We start from the raw sequence: 21,500 nt of genomic DNA on the forward strand, positions 1-21,500 counted from the left end.
CTCTGCTCTCAAGTTGGTAGAAATAAATATACCTAGTCCTCCTTTCAGTCTTCCTGGGCCTTACAGCAAAAAGACTGATGACCATGGAAGCCAGCAAATTTTATATTTTTTCACAATATGAGATATGACAAATTTGAAATTTTTATAACAGCTCCAGAGTAGTAAAAATGATGTACACAACAGCCAGATAGCATAATGATTAGAGCACTTCCTTTTTACACTAAAGACCAGGTGTCAAAGTAAATCCCAACTTCCTCAGGAACTCAACAGAATTCTGGAAGACAGCATTGGAAGTCCGCTCTAGACAGCTCCCAAAAGTAACCCTCAAGTTTAGCATATAACAAGATGATTGACTGTCCCTGTTTCTATTTTATGTAAGCTTGAACTGCCTTACTCATATAATCACAAGGATTGAGTATGGATACAATTTCAAGACTAACCATGATCAACCACCTTCTCTACAAGGATGATATCAAGGTGCATGCTACGAGGGAATGGCCAATCAATCAGACGTTATAATAGTAAGCAAGCACCAGAACAGTAGTGGTGTAGGTATATGTCACCTACTTAATTTGTTGTAACTGAGAAGGAAAACAGAGAAATTTTTAAAATCTTTTTCCTTTTAGCTGTTGCTTTGTATTTTATTTTGTTTTTAATATATACAAACAATAATAAGCTACAATATGTCAGTTTGTTGCAAAACTCAAATTCAGAAAGCATGCACAGGTAACTGAATCAGCAGGATTCTTTCACTTCTATAATGACACATAAGACATATACAATACTAACAGTTTCAGTTCAGAGTTGCAGACAGACTAGACCCATGATTTCGAACCTATGACACATGTGCCACAGGTGACACATGGAGTCATATCTGCTGACACACAAGCCATTACATTTTTGCCCTCCCCAAGCTCCATGAAAGCCTCTTGAGCCTGGAGAGGGCAAAAATGGCCCATTGGGAGTCAGGAAATGAGGGAATAGGGGTGCATGGGAAGCATTGAATATGGATGTGGTCACACGCATGCGTACAATAGCATGCGGGTGCACTATTTTGGCATCCGAGGAAAAAAAAGGTTCGCCATCACTGGACTAGACCAGACTTGTTTAATTCTCAGCACAGATCTCAGAGCTAAGCCACACCCAGATTCCAAACTTTCAGTTTCCAATTCAAGTCCCATTAGATGACTTGTTGCCATGCCTATTCATTGGCTGACCTTGTTACTATGTCTTCCTAGTCATGAATATTCTGACACAATACAGTAGAATCTTTAGTGATTAGATTCACAACAGAAACCTTTACTTTCAACTCTGAAGTAAAAACCAGTTCCAACTGCAGCCCATTGTGTTGAGCCTATCATTTTGGTTTTATTACATGTTTATTATTATGGAAAGTTTCTAGTTCTCTACAAAGTGACCTTATTATTATTATCCATATATAATCTACACCTGTAATAAACTTTTTCATAGGTCACAAACAACATCTGGTCTTCAATCCACTAAGTAATTAGGGCCATAAATTTATTGTTCTAATATGGAAGAGCAAGTCTTAGAATAAGCAATAGAATGGCACAAGGACTCTATCTCCCTTATCTATGTAACACGTGTGTCGTTTTTTAAAGAAAAATATATGGTTGTCCAGCAGTAATAAATCTTTACGGTCAGAATAATACATGTAATTACTTCTTCCCAGAAGGTAACTTGAGTACATTGTAAAAATGTGTTTTAATGAAACCTCAGTCTCATTGCATCTCCAACTATTTAATGATTTACTAGTGGGAAATCTCAAATCTCAAACATGGAATGGAATCCACTCAGCTCAAATTATTTCATTGAATATGCCATAGTCTAATATAAAATGATTTTGATACAAGTTGACTATTTCGTTTTATTTAAACATCTAGTCTTTAAAATATACATATTGCTTTGAGTTATTTTTGTCTCATAAGTTTCATTTCTAATAGTTTAGGTGGCTCTGAATATATTTAATGTTTACTATCTATCTTTTTATTTTTAAGGATAAAATATTTTATTTTCTTTAATTCAAAATTATTATTTAGTGACAACTTTAGGATTTACAGGAACTGTAAATCTGGGACATGAGATTATGCAGCCATTCCACTAGGAAGGTTTAGATTTGGACAACAGAAGGATCCAAGATACGGCTTTCTGTTAATGACTTTTAAAGTACTGAATAAACATTTGAGTGGATGCTTTCTTCTGTACTCCTTAGTAAATAAAAGTATCTGACTAATTCTGGTTGGGCTTGATTTATATGTATATAAAATCAAAAAGACTTCAGGAAAAGGGAAATGGCAAGCTGCTTCCATATTGTTGGTAAGAAAATTGTATAACAAGGTTTTTGATCAAGAACTAAATTCAGAATGATGGAGACAAATTATTTTACCTTATTCCGTATGTAACTGTTTAACTATTAAGATCTACAGGACATGCTGTCCCCGATTCTCTAAAATACATCCAGGAGGAATATATATATACAGGTACATATCTAATCTAATCTATATCTAATCTACATTTGTGTGTGTGTGTGATTAGTTAGGTTAAATCATTGTTATTTGGGGTCTTCACAATCAGAGGAATGAATGGTAAAGGAAGGGGAATGACATTTATTTATTTGTTTATTTATTTATTTGGATTTGTATGCTGCCCCTCTTCGGGGATTAGGGGCGGCTCACAGCATGTACAAAAACAGAACAATAATATGAATCCAATTAATAATACATTAAAACAATCATTAAAATTCTAATTAAAAGAGAACCTATCAAACCAATCATTCAATAATCATACAGAAAACATTCATTAGTCAGGGTAGACGATCTAAAAACCCCAAGCCTGGTGACAAATATGAGTTTTTAAACTCTTTCAGAAGCCAAGGAGGGTGGGGGAAATTTGAATTTCCAGGAGGAGCTGATTCCAGAGGGCCGGGCCCCCACAGAGAAGGCTCTTCCCCTAGGTCCCATCAGCTGACATTATTTGGTCGATGGGACCCTAAGGAGACCAACTCTGTGGGACCTCACCAGTCGCTGGGATTCGTGTGGCAGAAGGAGATAGTCTGGTCCTATGCCATGTAGGGCTTTATAGGTCATAACCAACACTTTGTTTTTTGTTTTTTTAAATTTATATTTATTGGTTATATACATTAAAAACTGGGTACAGAAAAGTAAAGGGAATATATTTAATGTACATTCTAGCAATTATAGTTTACTTATACTGTATAGCATGTGTGATTGGGGAAGGAGACGGAAAGAAAGGAAAAGGGATTTAGAAAGAAGGAAAGAAATACAAGATGAGGAAGAATAGAAAAATAAAGCAAGAAAAGAGTAGTAAGAAGAGTGTGGGGGACCAGCGTTAGAGCTGGGGCTTCTATGTTTTGCGGCCTGTAGTTTAAGCATATAGGTGGTATAGATTTTCCTGAAGTTTTATCCATATGTATTTGACGTAGTTGCTAGTGTCATCATTTATCAGCGATTTATAAATTTATTCATTCAGTTTCGTTGTAGTTCAAAATTTGTGTCGATCGATGTTTACATTTTATCGTTTCAATTTAGTATTATGATTCATGTCTTTATTTACTGGTTTTACATGCTGTTTTAGTTGGACATTTTTCTTGATGTATAATTTTTAAGTAATTTCTTTTTTTTTAACCAATGGTACCATTTGTCCCATGCTTTATAGAAATCTGTCTCATCCTTGTTTTGCAGTTCCATTGTTAGCTTGGACATTTCTGCACATTCCATTATTTTAATCAAAAGGGATAGAACGGTTGGGTTTTTTTCCTGTTTCCAGTATTGTGCATATAGAATCCTTGCGGCTGTAATAATGTGAATTATAATATATCTGTTTTCTTTATTAAAGTTTTGTCTTATGATTCCTAATAAAAATAGTTCAGGTTTTGCATGGATGGGTCTGGGAGGTGATTTGTTCTAACATAATTTTGATTTTATATCAATATCTTTGGGTGGTTTCACATGTCCACCAGATGTGGTAATATGTACCTGGTTTTTCCCTGCACTTCCAACATAGTGGTGATAAATTTGGATACATTTTTGCAAGTCTAGCAGGTGGCAGGTGCCATCTGTAGAACATTTTGTAATGATTTTCCTTATATGAAGTTGCCATCGTTAGTTTGTAGTTAACAGTCCAAATTTTTTCCCATTCGTTTAAATTAATTGTATATCCAAAATTTTGTGACCACGCTATCATAGTTCCTTTAACTATTTCTTCTACTGTATCGTGTTGAAGGAGGATATTGTATATGTTTGATATATGTTTTTTTTGTGGACCAAAAATTATCTTATCAAGGAGATTGTTTTTTTGAAAGTCTAATTTGTTCTTATCTTCATTATATTTTGATTTAATTTGTAGGTAGTGTAACCAATCCACTTTAATACCTTTTTCCATGAGTTTTTGTTTAGGGATTAGATCATTATTTTCATTTAACAGTTGGTCGTATGTTATAATTTTGTCAGGGTTTAATGCATTCGGGTATATAATTGCTTCTGTTGGGGATATCCATTTTGGGATACAGAGGTAATGGGTTTTTTTTAATGAAGTGCCAGGTGTTAATTATGGTTTTTCGTATGTAGTGTGACCTGAAGTATGTTGGTATTTTACCCAAGTCTGCCATCAGAAACTTGTGCCACCCGGATTGAAGGTCATAGCCTTCAAGTGTTAATATTCTAGAATTTTTTAGTGTTATCCATTCTTTCAGTAAGTTTGCAATTGAGGCATGGTAATATAGTTCCATGTTTGGTAACCCGAATCCACCTCCTGACCTATGGTCTTGTAGGTCTTTAAGTTTTATTCTGGCCTTTTTTTTGTCCATATAAATTTGAGAATTTTTTTGTGCACGTTTTTGAAAAATGTCCTGTTTAATTTAATGGGTGCAGTTTGAAAAAGGTATAAAAATCTAGGGAGTATATTACTTTTAATTACGGCAATTTTCCCCATTATAGAAAGTGGGAGCTTCGACCATCTGCAAAAGTCTTTGTCCATTTCATTGATTAGTTTATTGTAGTTGTCTTTCTTGATAGTGCTACAATTAGCGGTAATCCATAGTCCTAGGTATTTAACTTTTTTGGCGGTTTTGATTTTAGTAGATTCCTCTAGTTTCAATATCTGCTGTTTTGTCATATTTTTTGTTATCATTTTTGTTTTTTCCCTGTTGATTTTTAGTCCGGCAATCTTTCCAAATTTATTTATTTCATTAATTAGAATAGGTGCAGATTTTAAGGGATCTTGTACAATGAACACCATGTCATCAGCAAATGCTTGAAGTTTATAGTGTTCACTTTTTTTTTAGTCCTTGGAATTCCTTGTTGTGTCTTATTTTATTTAGTAGAACTTCTAGTGCAAAAATAAAAATCAGGGGGGCTAAGGGGCAGCCCTGCCTCACTTCTTTTTTGATGTTTATTGTTTCTGTCATATCATTGTTTATCAGTATTTTGGCTGTTTGTATTGAGTAAATAGTTTTAATGAGTTCTGTAAATTTATTACCAAGTTGCATTGACGCCATTTGTGTTGTGAAAAATTGCCAGTATAAACTATCAAAGGCTTTCTGTAAATCTACGAATAGGAATGCTACTGGTTTATCTATGTTTTTATTGTAATATTCTAAAGAGTCCAAAATAATCCTTGTATTTGTTGCTATATTTCTTGCTGGAAGAAAGCCATTTTGGTCTGTATGTATTCTAACAGTAAGTATTCTTTTAAATCTTTCAGCTATGATTGATGCAAAGATTTTATAGTCTGAATTAAGAAGGGATATTGGGTGATAATTTTGAATGTAAGCTCTATTTTGTGTATCTTTAGGTATTAAAGTTATATAGGCCTCATTCCAAGAGTAAGGAAGCTTTGAACCTTCAAAAATTTCATTAAAGAGAGGTAACATTATAGGCTCCAGCATTTCTTGAAATTGTTTGTAGAATTCAGCAGGTATACCGTCTATGCCCGGGGTTTTATTATTTTTTTGTTTCATAATTGCATTGATTAGTTCTATTGATGTTATTTTGTCGTTTAGCATATCCTAATCTTCCTTATTTATTTTTTCTGTATTTTCTAAGCTCTCGAATAGTTTATTTATTAGTTGTTCATTTATGTCATCTTTTTTATACAATTCCTCAAAGAAGGATTTAATTATTTGTTTTTATCATTAAGTGTTGTTTTTAAGACACCTGTATGATCACATATTGCCTCTATGGTTTTATCTGCTTTTTGATGAGCGAGTTTTGAGGCTAACCATTGCCTGGGTTTGTTTGCAAATTCAAAATACTTTTGTTTGGCAATCCTTAATTTATGTGAGAGTTCTTCTTGAGTTTGTAGATTTATGTAGTGTTTTGTAATATTCAGTTCTCCTAAAATTTCGGTGTTGTTTGGTTTGGTTCGTAGGGTTTTTTTCAAGGTTCTGAAGTTTTATTTTTAGTGTGGATAGGCTGTTTTGTTTCTGTTTTTTCTTTTTACTTTGGTATGCAATATAAATTCCTCGCACATAGGCTTTCATTGTTTCCCATAGGTTTTGTGTGGAAGTGTTACTATCATTGTTAATTTGGAGAAATTCACATATTTCTTGTTTTAAAGTTTTTTGAAAGTTTTCTTCTTTAAATATTGTTTGGTTCATAGTCCATCGTCTTGTATAGTTATTAGTTGAATCTCTCCATTTCAACAATATGGGGTTATGGTCTGCCCAGGAGTTTGGAAGTATTTGTATGTCTGTTACTTCATTGATAAATTCTAAATCAGCCCAGGCCATGTCAATGCGGGACCATGACTTGTGAGGAAAAGAGAAAAAGGTATATTGTCTATTGTTTGGATTAAAATGACGTCATATGTCTTTTAGAGCTAATTCAGTTGTAAGTTGTTCAAAAGTTGTCGGTAGTTTTTTTCTCTTTTTCATTTGTTTAGTGCTTTTATGATCCTTTTTCCTATCTAATATTGCATTGAAGTCGCCTACTATTATTATATTTGTCAAGTTTAATTCCATAATTTTTTTATGTAGTTTTGCATAAAAAGTGGATTGATTTATTGTGGGAGCATAGATTGCAATTATATGTATTTTCTTTGTTCTTGATGTAATTTGTACTATTAATATCTGTCCGTTGTCATCTGTATAAATTAGTTGGGGGGTGAGTTTAGGTTTAATGTATAGTACTACTCCTCTTTTCTTGACTTGAGCAAGGGATGAGAAGATTTCTCCAAGCTTGGGATGGTTTAAAATTAATTGGTCTTGTTTTCTTACATGCGTTTCTTGGAGACAAATTATATCTGCATTTTGTTGTTCAATTTTGTGGAATGTTTTTTTCCTTTTACTAGGAGAGTTGAGGCCATTAATATTAATGGAGAATAGTCTTATTCCATTGTTCGGTAAGGGTTTTTTTTTATGTAGGTTAGTTTGCTGGTTCTCTTCTTTTCTCCTTTCTCGCCTCTGCTTGAGATCTTGTTGTTGGGCCATCTCTGCCATATTCTTCCGTTAATTTAAGTCCAGTTTTCTTATCTGAGAGAATGTCTTCAGAGCTAATTTCATCCAGGCTAGGATTATCTTTTGATTCTTGTTCCCTAATACATTCCTCATCCACCTTTTTATGACTTGATCATAAAAGTCCCTTGCATCTTCTATCGAAGTTATTTTGTATTTTTTATCAATTAAGGAGATAAGCATGCCCTCAGGTGTCAGCCATCTAAACGGTATCTTGTTTCTGTTAAGTTTATTAGCTAGTGTTTGATAGGGTTTCCGCTTTTCACGAACTCATCTGGGAACTTGACGTAGGACTATGATCTCTTTTCCTTTATATGATGGAGGGTTTTCCTTTGACATATTGTAGATTTCATCTCTTATAGTACGCTTTGTAAATCTAATATGTACTTCCTTGGGTAGGCGATTTCTTTTTGCATAGCTTGTGGATAGTCTGTAAATTTCATCCATTTGTTGATACATTTCCTGTGGGGTTTTGTTTGTGATGGATGCAAGAATTTCTGACATGATCTGAGGCAGGTTCTCTTCACTTGATTCGCTAATATTCTGAAACCTCAAGAAGAATGCTGATTTTTCAAGCTCGAGGTTTAAAATGGCCTCTTCCAGATTTTTATTAATATATTCTGTTCTACTTTCTGCGTATTGTAGTCTGGTTTCCATTCTGTCATTTAGTTCCTCAATTTTTTTAATTTTTTCATCATTCTGTGTGAGGGTTCCATGCATCATCGCTATCTTCTCATCAAGATGTCCAACACGATCGTCAATTTTCTTAATATCTTCCTTGATATCTTCCTTCATTGCACCCATATTTCCCATTATTAATTCATAATTCCGATCCATTGATTTCTGCATATTAATCATTATCTCTTGTAAGGAGGCTAAGGTGATGGGTGCAGCTTGGTCTGGTTGTACAATTGATGTTTTGTCAGTAGAAGGGTTTTCTAAGTTACGCTGGATGGTCGGGGTTGAGGTATTGCCTTCCTCCAAGCTTTAGTAATTGTGTTTGTATTAGTAGATGATATTTTGAATATTTTATGGGAAAGTCAGATAGAGTATAGTAAAAGATACAGAAATATTAGTTTTAGCTTGTACTCAAAATGTTCGATGTTGTTGATTTATATTAATCTTAGTAAGATAACTTATAATAAACTCTATAATCCAATTCTTAAAACTCAAAAATGTCAATATACAGTTCTATATCAATATCTCATAAGTATTATCAATGTTCTAGATATGGGTATTCAAGTAAGTTGGAATAAGTTATAATAATTGAGTAAGTAGTAAGTAATGAAAAATAACTTTCAATTAATATATAATAGTTAATAGTTATAATAGTTAAATACAGTTGTTTAGCAAGTTATGGTATTTGCATTAATAGATAGATAAATTAACACATTAGCATATATGTATATAGGTCAACAAATAAATTATTAGTTTAAATATAAATCAGTAAGTAAATCTAGCTCAGTAATTCAATTAATTCATAGGTTCAATAGATCTCTAATAGTGATGACAATATAACAGTATAAAGTATTATCAATGGCAGTATAACAATGTAATGGCAATATATCAGTATAGAATATTATCAAAAATCAATCAAAGGGTTATTCTCAATGTTGCAACAAATCACTTATAAAGTATTCAAAAAAATAATTGAAATTGAAAGAGGGAGAGCAACAGGAGACAAGAATATTCAGGAGTGGGAAGGAAAACAATAAGGAGCAGATAGTATCGAGGAACGTTTTCTTCCCTTTTCTTTTTCTCTCTCCTTGGGCTTATGCAATAGTGCTGAGTCACAGTTCACAGTTCACAGTTCAGTCTCTGACAGTCTCTATCAGTAAGGAAGTCTCTGACAGTCTCTGATAGTCTCTATCAGTAAGGGAACAGCGTTATAGGTTTAATAGGAAATCAAAGTTCAAAGTTTGTAGTTTTTTGTTTGTTTTCTAACAACTGGAACAACAATGCAAAGTCAATACACAATCGAAAGTGAGGTGGAAAAAAGGGATTAAACAAAGGGGAGGAGATGAAAGGGAAGGTAAAAAAGAAAAAAAGATTAAGTATATAAAGACCTCTGGTTTTGTAGCTTGTCACCGACTCAATTCGTTCTAAATCTGTCCAAAACTTTCTCTTACCATCAAGACATCCAAAAACTTTCTCTCCTCCCAACTGTTGTGTATCACACGTTGTTTCCAATCTATCACTGCAAAATCACAGAGTCCAGCAGAAAAGTTCAGTTGGTATATGGTTTTCACTCACACATCTGCTCGATCTGCCTAATCTTGTTTGTTCTCTGCCACCATCAGCCAATTAAACAGAATCGCAGTCGCCGCTTTTCTCGAGGGTTTTGGCACTCTTCCTTAACAATACAAAGCACACAACAGGGGGTCTTTCATCTGCTATTATCCACAAACAACAATCGATCAAATAAAATCTATTCACTTATTTCACTCCAAAAGCTTTCACCGCCGTCCTCTCACAGCTTCCTTAATGGAGTCGGAGCGTCACAGTTTCAGGCCGATCTGCAGATCGGTTCTTCGTGCACTGGCAAAAAGGGTTTCCCTGCTTCCCGGTGGGTCCGCCGCCCTCCCTCAGGTACACAAGGAATTCCTCTATTAAATCACCATCTCTCCAGGTCAGTGATCGCCGTTAAGTCACCAAAAAACACACGAAAGGCCAGGACAACCCCGGAGAAACGGAAGGCTGCCTGGTGTCAGAGTTGACGCCAAAACCAACACTTTGAATTGTGCCTGGAAACAGATCGGTAGCCAATGCAGTCCATGGAGTGATGGTGAGATATGAGCATTTCTTGGAAGGCCCAAGACTGCTCACTCAGCTGCATGTTGGACGAGCTGAAGTTTCTGAACACTCTTCAAAGGTAGCCCCATGTAGAGAGCATTGCAGTAGTCGAACCTCAAGATGATAAGGGCATGAGTGACTGTGAGCAAAGACTCCCTGCCTAAGTAGGGTCACAACTGGTGCACCAGGTGGACCCGGGCCAATGCCCCCTTCGCCTCAGCCAAGAGATGGTGATCTAAAGTTAGCTGTGGATCGAGGAGAACACCCAAGTTGCGAACCCTCTCTGAAGGGGTCAATAAGTCCCCCCCACCCCAGGGTGATGGATGGACAGATGGACGTGTCCTTGGAAGGCAGTACCAACAGCCACTCCATCTTGTTTGGATTGAGTCTGAGCTTGTTGGCACCCATCCAGACCCTGACAGCCTCCAGACACATTACTTCCATTGCTTCGCTGACATTATTTATTTATTATTTCATTTGTGTCCCACCGCAAGCAAACAATTCTCAATGGTTATATTTTAACTTGTACCACACTGTCCAGTCAGCCAACCAGCCCTGCTTCTAAAAATGAAAGCAAGGCAGTGGCTTAGAACTCTTCCTACATCTTGAACCTCAGCACACTAGCTGCTTTTCCACACCAAAGAATACAGGAAGCAAGGAGACAGCACTAGAGTTTCCTTGTAACAGAATATCCAGATCACACACTTGTTGAAACACAGGAGCAGTAGTAATAGTAATATTCAAGCACCATCCAATCTGAACCATGTTTATGTCCACTTGAGGAAATAATAAGGAAGAGTACCCACCAAAAATAGAATACCATCAGAACATTTAATCTATTTGAACCAATCTCCTGAGAAATATATAATGTTGAGGAAGATGGGAGAAAAGAGAAGAGAAAAACTCACAGCAAGACGAATGGATTCAATTAGAACAATGGATGAGTGAACCATTGCAAGAAATGAAGGGCCAGGTCAAGATTGTCCCAAAGATGATACATTTAACTGATCACTAAGAATTGGCACTAATTTGATGTCACATAATCTATATATCAATCAATCGCAAAAAAATGATGCAAGAAAAGCTTTTTCAATTTAATTTTCCATAGTGACATGCTCCATGAAAATTTTTGCTCTGATTAAGTACATAAACAAATACAATATAGTGTACTTTAAGTCTGGATCCAGTTTATCTTTCAATTCTCTGCAGAGGTTTTATAGGCTTAAAATAGGCTTAAATCATAAATATTGGCAGTCCTGTACTTGCTCTTCTTTTGGTTTCAGCCTGGGGAAGCTCCAATTTCCTTTCCTGTCTATATCTGACAGAAATTATTAAACTCTTTTTATACTAGCTTGTTGGCCTAGTTATCATCCTTTTCTCATTAATTCTGTTCTTTGAAGTTTACATACTTTCGAAAATAGTGCTGAGTGTGATCTCTGCAATGCTTATGTTGGGTTTGCATGTATATTACCAGACAATATTTATTACAGGAAATGTTTATTTGGAAAATGCTGCTTATAAGTTATTAGTCTGAGGTACAGAGGGTCAAGATCTCAGTAACTCCATTTTGGAGAAACCTATTGATCATTCATAAAATTAGTTTCTAGGCTAAATTATTTTATTTTATTCACACCTTATTGTATGATTATACAGTTTCTTATTGAATCAAGTGGGGCTAGTAAAAGAAGCAATGGTGTATTTGAATCATATAATATACTGATAAACGTATTAGGCATTATTTCGATTATTCTAATTCTAAGTAAAATTAATGTTTAAGTACTATTATTATATTTATGTCAAAACAATTGTAATTATTTGTTAAAAGAATTCTACAACTAGACAAGCCAGTTTTATTATATTTAATTGCAACATATTAATAGATCTCTAAATTTTAATGTATTGTGATATCCTTTATTAATAATTTTTATTTCTGAATTCAAACTAATAAAGTCTTCACTTATAACACAATAGATTTAACTGTGATTGAAAATTAGAAAGCATGGCTAACTGACCAGGGGGAAACAGAAGACAAGGAGAAGATAACAAAATATCAAAGTCTGAAAACAGAAATAGAAAGCACTCAGAGTTCACTTTAAAATAATTGATCAACAGAGGGACTCTGCCCATTGGAGCCAAATTCCTTTAGTGGTCAGCCCTTTTGCTCTCAGAGTTTTGTCTCTGAGGACAGACTAAAAAAGGTCTGTCACAAAATCCAAGCAAGATTTTGGTATGGAGTGTTTATACCGTAGTGTGGACCATTTGTAGCATGCTCACAGAGAAAAGAGGATTGGCTGCAAATGCCCCATGCTTTTTCAGCCAGCCTCCAACAACGAAGGGAGTCCTCTTGGCAGACAGCAGTCATTTGCAACCTTCTCTACCAGCATTCTTATTGACTTTTGGTCTCAGCATTCAGGGCTTTGATATAATTACATGCTTTTCTTGCTGCTTTTTTTGGAGGCAAGAAATAAGACATGTATGGAATGATTTGTAAAACTGGGAAGGTTGATAATAATTGGAATGTCCTCATTCAATGCCCACTATGTAGAGATTCTTCCCAATATTCTGAAGAATGTAAAAAAATGCTGATCAGGCATATTTATAAATGATGTTGATGAGTTACAATTTCTAAATAGTCTACTAAATTGCTCCCTTTTGCATTGGAGGACATGCCAAAAATATTAGCTGGGAACTATGAATACAAATGAGTATGTTTGGCAAACTGTGAGATAATACTAGACAGAATTTTAATTTTTGAAGTTATATTTTCATTAATGATAAATATCTGTTGATATTAAACTAAAAGGTGTAAAAACTAAAAGATGAAATCACAGTGGCCAGTTTTTTAGTAGGTATTGGCCTACATAAGCATCGAGTTTCCCAAGAATCTAAGGCTTCATAACGCATCAGCCTACAAGTCCTCAGAGATTAATAAATTTAGGTCCTCCCAATTCACTGCTTCAACATAACACAGGTGACTAATATATAGATTATATGGAGTAAATTCAAGAAATAGTAATTTCAGCATGATTTCCTTCCTTTATATAGACTGGATACGAAGAGGAGGGGACCAGCTGCATAAAAAAATAGAACAGCTTTAGCCAGTTTTTAAAAAGAGCTCTTCAGGTATAAGGCTCTAATTTTACCATGCAAGCTTGCCTGGGGCACATATTGCAGTATCTAAAGAACTGATCTTTAATGTTTAGCCTGAATGCCTTCTAGTGACCCGAAGTCATGAAAGGATCCAAACTGAAGTTCATAAAGCATCTTCACTAAAAAGTGACTGATTGTAATTATCACCTTCAAATCTTGGGGATTTAAAACTGTCAATTGCATTTCCTTGGGCAGCTTGAGAAATAATATTGCATGTATTTTTCTGGTATTAAAAAATGGAGTGCCACTCATATGAATCTTAGATAATTTTTAAAATTCATAACTTTACTTTTAAAATAATTAATAACCATTTCTTTTCAATGTAAGGCTGTTTCAAGTCCAGCAGGAACCCTGGGGAAAATGACTGCATCATCCAGTTACAGTAAGATATTAACAAAACTTTCTTGATTTTAAGGGTTGAAAATGAAATCATTTAAATTATTAGCCAGCATTAAATGTAACAGTTACATAGTTTAGACCCAGAATGCACTCCTACTTAACACACTTTTGGGTATTTAAATTAAATTAAATTAACCTGCAAGCTGTATCTAACTTTCCGTGATGTATTTTCATACAGAGTTCATATTAAAAATAGCAGTCAGTCAGTTATAAAACCTCCAGCTTTTCCCAAAGCTGTCATGAATAGAACTATGTACTGCCTTTAAAATCAATAATAGGTATGTGCATTAAACTAAGAAACAGGTAGAATATAACTCTACTGGGTGTTGTAAGATCAAATACTGATCTAAAATGGAATATCCCTTCTTAAAACATGTCTGTTCCTCTACTAGAATACACTCTTGTTCACCTTTGTCTCTAATTCCCTGTATATCCCTAGCACAGAGTTTATTTATTATATTGAGCAGAATTTACTCACTATGTTGAGTAAGCATCTACTTAGCAGAGTAATCCTTCTTTTAGCAACACTTAAACTCATATACTGTTTCACAGTGCTTTACAGCAGAGGTCACCAACCAGTGGTCAGTGAAATTTTTTTGGTGGTTTGCAGTACACCTAGGCAGAGGAGCTGTTCTAGTATGATCAATGAGCCAGTCCTATGACTACAGCTCTGCAATATGGGACCGGCCAAGCAGCTTGTGGTGGGACTGGAAATTTCCACCATAGAGGGAGGTACGTGCAACTTGCAACTTTGCAGATGGTTGTTAATACTCTGTACAAGACAGCTGGGTTTTCAATAAACAAGTTAACAATGAATGTTTGTATTGAAGTATTATAGCTTTAAGAGGTAGTGTTGCAAATTGCCATAAGAGGGAGCCAGAAAACATGAATCAATCTCTCTGATCTCTGTTCTTTCTGCTGATTCACTGTGACTGATGTAGTAAGCTCTGTGCATTCAATGATAGTTTTGTGTATTTGTTAAGCTGTAATGTATGTCTGATATATAAGACATAAAACAGGCTTCTAATATTATTATTGTATTGAGAGATACTGACTGATTTGAATATGTATGACCAGATTGTTTAACTTGACTGTGCTATTTCTAAAGTAAACACTGATTGAACTTTAATGTATCTATTTTGAATGACTGAATAAGTTACTCATATCTTCTGGATATCTGCTGGAATCCCACATTTCCTCTGTGCATGTCCTTGATAACTCAAGGGTTCTTCATACTCCTTAACAGTGGTGAACATACAAGGAGTAAGGCAGCTCTTGCTGGCTGGAATGAGGTAATGGTACTGTTGTAGCAAGGGGGTTGCAGCGCAGGCAGGCCAAAAACAATGGATGTTGCCAACCCATGGTTCTTTCGTACCCCTGTTGTGGCTTCCTGTTAGATTATCCCAACACTGGCTGTCCCTGTCCCTCGTTCTCCCAGTCACTCCTCGCCTGGTCTAAGAAGGACAGGGCAGGGAATGGAGATTTGTTATATTCCAGAGCAGGAGCAAAGCTTCACCTCTTGCTGTATCTCATGGGTGTTTCTTCCAGCCTTTGTTGGTGCTGTGCACACCTTGGTTGCACCAGATAATCAGAATGAGAGAGCGAGATAGAATGGAATAGAATAGAATAAAATAGAATAGAGTAGAATAGAATTCTTTATTGGCCAAGTGTGATTGGATACACAAGCAATTTGTCTTTGGTGCATATGCTCTCAGTGTACATAAAATAAAATATACATTTGTCAAGAATCATGAACTACAACACTTAATGATTATCATAGGGGTCAAATAAGCAATAAGGAAACAATTATTTTTAATACAAATCTTAAGGATACAAGCAACAAGTCACAGTCATACAGTCATAAATGGGAGGAGATGGGTGATAGGAATGATGAAAAAACTAGTAGTAATAGTAGTAAATAATTTGACAGTGTTGAGGAGATTATTTGTTTAGCAGAGTGATGGCGTTCGGGAAAAATCTGTTTTTGTGTCTAGTTGTCTTGAGGTGCAACGTTTTATAGTGACATTTTGAGGGTAGGAGTTGAAACAGTTTATGTCCAGGATACAAGGGGTCAGTAAATATTTTCACAGCCTTCTTTTTGATTCTTGCAGTATACAGATCCTCACTGGAAGGCAGGCTGGCAGCAATTGTTTTTTTTCTGCAGTTCTGATTTTCCTCTGAAGTCTGTGTTGGGTTTCAGAACCAAATCAGACAGTGATGATAGAGGTGCAGATGACAGACTGTGTTCCCCCTGTAGAATTGTATCAGTGTATCTTTGGGCAGTTTGAGCTTCCTGAGTTGGCGCAGAAAGAACATTCTTTGTTCTTTTGATGGCATTTCTTTTTAATGTTCTTTTGAAAGAACATTCTTTTTTTTATCACGTTTGATGTTAGGTGACCATTTTAGGCCTTGAGCTAGATAGAACCTAGACATTTTAAGCTTTCTACTGTTTCTACTGTGACTTATAGTATTGTGAGAGGTGGTAGGATGGGAGGGTTTCTCCTGAAGTCTACCACCATTTCTATGGGTTTCAGTATGTTCAGTTCTAGATTGTTCTGGTCAAACCACAAGTTCAACCCTCTGACTCTATGCTGTTTCATCGGTGTCTTAATTCCAATCACTGTTGTATCGTCTGCAAACTTCAGTAGTTTAATAGATGGATCATTTGAGAGGCAATCATAGGTATATAGAGAAAGTTCTTGTAATGGGATTAAATAATCTTCTCTCTCTCTCTCTCTCTCTTTCTCTTGGGAAAGTTCCTGAATTTTTATTGCCAACACTTTCTGAAACGGTTTGCCATTACCTTCTTCTAGGGCTGAGAATGAGTGCTGGCCAAAGGTCACCAGTTGATCTTATGCCACATGTTTCTAAATTTTCTATTTCATTCAGAAAATTAAAATGCAAAATGCAAAAAAAATGTTCTTGTCTAGTTTTGTTTTTTCTCTCTTTTTTTATTTTAGAGCAGCTTGCTTTATGCCTAAACCAGGAATAGAACACATGGTCTCAAATTTCTAGAAGAGCTTCCACCTGAGTTGACCCTTACATTTTTAATACTTAATATTGATACTGGGGCTAATTCAACAGTTCCTTATTAAACAGTTAAAACAGGTTCTCCTGTGACTGTACCTGCATATACTTTCTGCATATTTTCATAATCATGACAGATGTAAAAGCAGTGCTTTTAGAATATTCGCTGTATTGTTCAAAAACAGGCAGAATCTTAATTTCTTATACATGGATAAAATTTAATTCATAATATCTTACTTCTTGTACCTGAGTATTTATAATGCTACTTGGAAACCTTTGTCATTACATGGGATTCTCATTAATTTTCTGCATTTTATTATATGCAGTAAATGCTTTTTCAGTTCTTAACAAAATATAACTTGAATCATGGCTCTAACTTGTGCTGGGAAGTTACATCAATCATTATTCATATCTCTTTTTGTAATTACTGCACTAGCATATCATAGTTGTCAAGTTTTAAACAATGAATTCTGTAGTATAAGGGAGGAACCTCTGAAGTTGTGTGCTCCTTTGTACTTTCTCTACCAAAAGACCATTTATCATGGCAGATTCCTTTAATGAATGAAAGCCAGGGGCTGATAATGCACTGAGTTGGAAAATTGTCATTTATGAATTGGAAATAATCTCAATAACCTCATAACAAAGCAGATCAAATAATGATAGTAGGTGATATTAACTGGATGCTCATTTGTCCTTGAGAAATTAAATATATTTATTATCTGGACTAAGCAAAATATGCAGTTTGACTGCATATTCTTTGACCATTTGATCTGTTTCAGAGGCAATAGAGCAGCTCTGAAATCTAGCATATCAGGTCATCACGAGTTCTTACACAAGTATTAAAATAACAAGCATTCATTATAAATGAATAGGTCTCTAATTCATAAATAGATCTCCAACTCAGCAATGAATGGTGAAGACAACCCCACTGGAGGAATGTAAAAATCATTCAGAGTATTTTTTTAGATAAAATATCTATCATTAATATTACTTAAAGACAGAACATCTAAGGAGCCTCATAATCAGAATAGTGGGATCAGACCATCGTCACTCTTCACCTTCAATCTTCTATTTCTGTTTTAAGGTCAAGCTTATAACCATGCATTACTATGTCATTATTGAATAAGGTTTCCTGGATCCATAATATATCACAGTAAGATACGAAGTTGAGAAAAGAATCAATCCTTCTTGCAGGTGCAATGCCATCCTGCAACATTCCAGCTCAAGATGCAAATCTTGCACTCCTCTTTTCCTCCTCAGTTATTGACACTATTCTTGATAGTTTCTTCATGCTGCATTTTGCAGGTCGGTAATTCAGATCCAAAGCCATTGTACTATATTAATATATTATAATGCTGTTAACTCCATTAAATCCTCTGTGGTAGTATTAAGGGTTAGCTGCTATTGCAATTCCAAGCAGCCTTCCTTTTGTTGTTGTTGTTGTTGTTGTTATTATTATTATTATTATTATTATTAGTAGTAGTAGTAGTAGTAGTCATCATCATCATCATCATATTTATATGTTGCCCAACTCCCAAAGGACTCTGGGTAACTTAACAGAATAAAATATTAAAAACATCTTAAGCATTAAAACAATTAAAACCCATATATGTCATTCCATGGCCAGATCTCGTTGATTATAACCGCAAGCTCAACGGCCCCAGGCCTCCTGGAAAAGTCAGGTCTTAACTGCTTTTTGGAAGGCCATTAGGGTGAGGGCAGTCCTGGCGTTCAGAGGTAATTGGTTCCACAGATTTAGTTCTGAAATTAAAGCATTTTTTTTCTTTTTTCAGGTATACAACTTTTATCTTGCTTCAAAAGGTTGTTACATTTCTATGCCTATCCTCTTCTAGTAATGAAGTAGAAGTTCCACTCCACACTACAGTACTGTTACACATAGCCCTAGCAGCCAGACTAATTGCAAGATTTTCTTCTCTTTGTCATTTGCTCTTTATTTAAAAGGCAACTTACTTTCATCAATTAGCCTTATCTGTTAAGCCTATAAGCACTTTCTCCCTTCTGAGAAAGTTTATATCACCAATGTGTGCAGCCTATTATAGGAGCTAATGAAGTGTTGAGCATATCATTATCCTTTTCCTTATCATCCAGAGTTATACAATTCTTATTTCTTTTTCTAGACTGATGCTCTTGATCTCTTCTTTAACTGAGCCAGAATTATATATTTTTAATTTGTCATCATTTGCTTGATTCTTCACAATTTATGGAATTGAAGTTTTTAGTATTTTAAAGGCAAAAGCAGCTGTTGCTAATTAGTGCTTTAGTATTTCCAATGCATGCATGATTTCTTTTGGCTCAAGTAGAGCAAAAGGATGGAGCTGTTTTTTTCTTCATTTATCTTGAGTTCTTTCATTCCTTCATTCACAAAGGAAGAAATATTAATGTATATTAATTAATAAGCATATTTCCTTTACTTTTATTAAAATGCCCCTTCTTCTGCTATAAAAAGAAAAAGAAGAATTCAAGGCTGAGAATCAAAATTAGGGAAAGTACAGAACTAATATTGTTTAATTTCAGGCACTGATTAAAGAGAAATTTTCAAAAAGTGAGGAACCCCAGGTGATTGAAACAGAGGAAACATCCATTTCAAGAATAGGAAAAAAATAGTAACAAATAATGAGTGTAATGAAGAACTTGCAATAAGAATTTCTATTTTATTTTTGTGCATGAAAATCTGGTGTTATATATTTCCCTAATCTTCAAAGCTAATTTCCTTTGTGGAATCATCTTATATTATCCATCTTATAATTATTTTTTTCCAGCACGACTGGCTGTAGAATTCTGGACGTTGAAGCCTTACTGGGTCGCATATATCCAGTCTTTCATAGTAGTCTGTTAAAATCAGTAGGAAAAGGTGATATTCATCTACACCTAAGCTGCTGGGTCAAGTAGTGGCTGGTCATTATGAGATAGACACAATTCTAGATTCCCACTAGGATAGAGGGATGCTTCAATATCTGATGAAATGGAAAGGGTTCCCAGAAAGTGAGGGATGTTAAGGGAGGGGGGGACTGAACCCAATTGCTGTTGCTAATATACCTCTACTTTGTTTTTCAGGTGGGTCCCTGACAGAGGGGAGCTCGCCATTTCTCTGACATCAGACAGCCACAACAAGCCAACAAGTTTTCCTTAAGTGATGCTTCCGTTCTGATCATGGATGCCAGCAAACCAGTGGCACGATAGGCAAGCTGTTGCTAGTTCTGACAACCCTGACAGCAGTTCGTGGGGTGACTGTCTTGAATTCTAATATGATATGAATGGAATGTAACTGTATATTTACTCAGTTGGGAGTGGAAATACCAGATATTGGATGGTGCTTTAAGGGATGCAGGATGGAGGTGAGCATATAAATTAGCACTGGAAGGCAGTTGCTCTCAGCACTGACTTAATTGAGCTTTTTGGCTACCTCAGTTGTTATGTTTGATTGAAAATAAAATAATTATCCAACTATACAGAGTTTGTCTGGTTTGTTTGCAAGAAGTTTGAAAAAATAATCTAAAACACTACCTATTCTTTATAAGTGGCTGGCCATCATCTGACCAAACTTTTTCACCAATAAATGAATTTTGTTTAGTTACTTATATTTTTCCTTCTTTTGAATTAAAAATTATTTTAATTATCTCTCATGACATTAGTCTTTCTCTAAAGATAGAATAGAATAGAATTTTATTAGCCAAGTGATTGGACACACAAGGAATTCGTCTTGGTGCATATGATCTCAGTATACATAAAAGAAAAGATATGTTAGTAAAGAATCATAAAATATAACACTTAATGATAGTCCAGGTATAAATAAGCAATCTAGTCCAGGTATAAATAAGCAATCTAATCATATTAGGAACCAGTCAAAATAAATTGTAAGGATACATGCACCAAGTTATAATCATACAATCACAAGTGGGAGGAGATGGGTGATAGGAACGATGTGAAGTAATAGTATTTATTTATTTATTTATTTATTCATTCATTCATTCATTCATTCATTCATTCATTCATTCATTTGACTTCTATGCCGCCCAATTCTGAAGGACTCAGGGCGGCTTACAACAATAATAAAAATACAATATAAATAGATACAAAGGGATAAAAATAGTCGAACATTATCTAAAACTAAAACTCCATAAAAGTTACTTTAAAAGGCAGTCAGTCATACACATGCACACTATTCATAGTAATTCAGTCTTAGTGAATAGATGAGGTGAGAAGAAAACCCATGGCCAAGTGTTGGCAGTACAAAAGTTATGTCAAGTTTTGTTAAAGAAGACAGCACAAGTTATGATAGTTCCATCCCACTCTCTTGCTGTGGGGTAGGTGGATACCATATTAGGCATTCTATGGAGATAGGTGGTAGCAATAGATAATGCAAAATGATGGTCTCAAAGGGGAGAGGGTAGGAAGACCAGTGACAGAAGCAGGAAAGTCAGAATGTATTGGTTCAACTATTGCTGTAGAGATAAAAGAGGAAAGGGAATGCAATTAATCTGCCTTGTTATGATGCATCAGAAATTCTATTTTATGTCATTTTGTATCTTTAATGTCCTTCTTTGAATCCCTACTTATCTGATTGTTTTCCTCTTATTCAGATTATTGATTTTATGTTATTGAGGTTCATATTTCCCAT

At 35.0% G+C, this 21,500-nt stretch overlaps 1 protein-coding gene and 1 long non-coding RNA gene across 7 annotated transcripts in view; one reads left to right on the top strand and one right to left on the bottom strand.

The window, feature by feature from the left end:
- STS (steroid sulfatase) overlaps window positions 1–21,500 on the bottom strand; it is a 175,150-nt gene that overhangs the window by 141,421 nt on the left and 12,229 nt on the right. The gene's annotated exons all lie outside the window — the stretch shown is intronic.
- LOC139166794 (uncharacterized) lies at window positions 1,408–20,236 on the top strand. Its single transcript, XR_011559047.1, has 3 exons — window positions 1,408–1,604; window positions 13,763–13,817; window positions 19,937–20,236. It is a non-coding gene; the product is annotated as an uncharacterized lncRNA (long non-coding RNA).

This window comes from Erythrolamprus reginae, chromosome 4 (genome assembly GCF_031021105.1).
Source record: "Erythrolamprus reginae isolate rEryReg1 chromosome 4, rEryReg1.hap1, whole genome shotgun sequence".
Lineage (NCBI taxonomy): Eukaryota > Metazoa > Chordata > Lepidosauria > Squamata > Dipsadidae > Erythrolamprus > Erythrolamprus reginae.